Raw genomic sequence first — 3,308 nt, forward strand, 5'->3', positions numbered from 1 at the left:
TTGAATAAGTAGGGAGAGAGTGGGCAGCCTTGTCTAGTCCCTGATTTTAGTGGGATTGCTTCAAGTTTCTCTCCATTTAGTTTAATGTTAGTAACTGGTTTGCTGTATATGGCTTTTACTATGTTTAGGTATGGGCCTTGAATTCCTATTCTTTCCAGGACTTTTATCATGAAGGGGTGTTGAATTTTGTCAAATGCTTTCTCAGCATCTAATGAAATGATCATGTGGTTTTGTTCTTTCAGTTTGTTTATATAATGGATCACGTTGATGGTTTTCCATATATTAAACCATCCCTGCATGCCTGGGATGAAGCCTACTTGATCATGGTGGATGATTGTTTTGATGTGCTCTTGGATTCCGTTTGCCAGAATTTTATTGAGTATTTTTGCGTCGATATTCATAAGGGAAATTGGTCTGAAGTTCTCTTTCTTTGTTGTGTCTTTGTGTGGTTTAGGTATAAGAGTAATTGTGGCTTCATAGAAGGAATTCGGGAGTGATCCATCTGTTTCAATTTTGTGGAATAGTTTGGATAATATTGGTATGAGGTCTTCTATGAAGGTTTGATAGAATTCTGCACTAAACCCGTCTGGACCTGGGCTCTTTTTGGTTGGGAGACCTTTAATGACTGCTTCTATTTCCTTAGGAGTTATGGGGTTGTTTAACTGGTTTATCTGTTCCTGATTTAACTTCGGTACCTGGTATGTGTCTAGGAAATTGTCCATTTCCTGTAGATTTTCAAGTTTTGTTGAATATAGGCTTTTATAGTAAGATCTGATGATTTTTTGAATTTCCTCTGAATCTGTAGTTATGTCTCCCTTTTCATTTCTGATTTTGTTAATTTGGACGCACTCTCTGGGTCCTCTCGTTAGTCTGGCTAAGGGTTTATCTATCTTGTTGATTTTCTCAAAGAACCAACTTTTGGTTCTGTTGATTCTTTCTATGGTCCTTTTTGTTTCTACTTGGTTGATTTCAGCTCTGAGTTTGATCATTTCCTGCCTTCTACTCCTCCTGGGTGTATTTGCTTCTTTTTGTTCTAGAGCTTTTAGGTGTGCTGTCAAGCTGCTGACATATGCTCTTTCCTGTTTCTTTCTGCAGGTACACAGCGCTATGAGTTTTCCTCTTAGCACAGCTTTCATTGTGTCCCATAAGTTTGGGTATGTTGTACCTTCATTTTCATTAAATTCTAAAAAGTCTTTAATTTCTTTCTTTATTTCTTCCTTGACTAGGTTATCATTGAGTAGAGCATTGTTCAATTTCCACGTATATGTGGGCATTCTTCCCTTATTGTTATTGAAGACCAGTTTTAGGCCGTGGTGGTCTGATAGCACGCATGGAATTATTTCTATCTTTCTGTACCTGTTGAGGCCCGTTTTTTGACCAACTATATGGTCAATTTTGGAGAAAATACCATGAGGAGCTGAGAAGAAGGTATATCCTTTTGCTTTAGGATAGAATGTTTTATAAATATCTGTTAAGTCCATTTAGCTCATGACTTCTCTTAGTCTGTCTACGTCTCTGTTTAATTTCTGTTTCCATGATCTGTCCATTGATGAGAGTGGGGTGTTGAAATCTCCCACTATTATTGTGTGAGGTGCAATGTGTGTTTTGAGCTTTAGTAAGGTTTCTTTTACGTATGTAGGTGCCCTTGTATTTGGGGCATAGATATTTAGGATTGAGAGTTCATCTTGGTGGATTTTTCCTTTGATGAATATGAAGTGTCCTTCCTTATCTTTTTTGATGACTTTTAATTGAAAATTGATTTTATTTGATATTAGAATGGCTACTCCAGCTTGCTTCTTCTGACCATTTGCTTGGAAAGTTGTTTTCCAGCCTTTCACTCTGAGGTAGTGTCTGTCTTTGTCTCTGAGGTGTGTTTCCTGTAGGCAGCAGAATGCAGGGTCCTCGTTGCATATCCAGTTTGTTAATCTATGTCTTTTTATTGGGGAGTTGAGGCCATTGATGTTGAGAGATATTAAGCAATAGTGATTATTGCTTCCTGTTATATTCATAATTGGATGTGAGGTTATGTTTGTGTGCTTTTCTTCTCTTTGTTTTGTTGCCAAGACGATTAGTTTCTTGCTTCTTCTAGGGTATCGCTTGCCTCCTTATGTTGGGCTTACCCTTTATTATCCTTAAAAATATGGAACGCTTCACGAATTTGCGTATCATCCTTGCGCAGGGACCATGCTAATCTTCTCTGTATTGTTCCAATCTTAGTATATGTGCTGCCGAAGCGAGCACTTCTTTTGTCTTCTAAAGTGTGATTTCCTTTTTTTTTTTCTAGTTAATGATAAGCACCTCCTATGTGTCTGTCACAATGCAACGCCATCTATTTAAGGAGAGATGACTCACAGACTATGGCTAATACACAAACTCTGGTTCACTGCCTACATTTGTATTTTACATTAGAACTATGTTAATCGTTATATGACTTTTAGTGAGAACCATTGCTCAGTACTGCCCCTTGAGTCCCTGAGGCTAAACCATTTATCACCTAGAACTTCACAGCAGAGTTGGACCACACTGCCTGCCTTATAACCAGAGTTGCTTTTGACAGTATTTCATGGGATGACACAGAGCACCCTTGGAGTTGGGGGAAATAATTGTTCTATAGCAAACCAAGTTTAAGCAATGCAAACACAGTGAAGTATGCTATGTCTTTGGTATTTGCTATCAAACTGCATGCATTCCACATGTGTATGTGTCAGTGTGCTAATGTGCATTGGGAATTTCCAAGAAGAGATGTAGAATAATGTCTACCTCGTAACAGTGTGTCCTTCCATTTGTTTGATGTCTACGAAACAGTCTCTTCAAATAATGTTTTACAGAATGCAATTTGGGTGCCACTGGGATATTTGTTGCAGGGAAGGGCATGATTACAGGAACAACAGCCTCTAACCAGCCAGCACACACTGTATGGTGGCTCTGTGGTTGTTAGCATGTTGCCTATGCACTCAATCATTAAGTTACATAAGCACTCAATGACTCTGAGTGCCTAGGACTTAGATATTCTTATATTACTATTTATTGAAAGTTTCTCTGCCATAGCCTAATAATAATGTATGGCAGCCTTCTCCAAAATCATGTAAATCGTCATCTTATAGATCTAAACTTTTTATTGATATTCTAAATGTATTCTAATGTCAATATGCAAAACTTTTCATTCTGGATTTTTTCAAAGTTCTTTACCACAAAAGGGTTCCTTAGCCACCTACCTTGATGTTAATTCTATGTGGACTTCTGATAGCTTTCTTTTCATACTTAACATATTTCTCATATTTTAGACAATTTAATTGTTCACATGTATG

At 37.6% G+C, this 3,308-nt stretch overlaps 1 non-coding gene across 1 annotated transcript; it reads right to left on the minus strand.

Annotated features, from left to right (window-relative positions):
* Positions 1-2,134: 2,134 nt before the first annotated feature.
* Positions 2,135-2,241, minus strand: Rnu6-433 (RNA, U6 small nuclear 433). The gene has a single exon (XR_015687404.1). It is a non-coding gene; the product is annotated as a U6 spliceosomal RNA (small nuclear RNA).
* Positions 2,242-3,308: the final 1,067 nt, after the last annotated feature.

The sequence above is a fragment of the Rattus norvegicus genome, chromosome 4 (assembly GCF_021556685.1).
Source record: "Rattus norvegicus strain SHRSP/BbbUtx chromosome 4, alternate assembly SHRSP_T2T, whole genome shotgun sequence".
Lineage (NCBI taxonomy): Eukaryota > Metazoa > Chordata > Mammalia > Rodentia > Muridae > Rattus > Rattus norvegicus.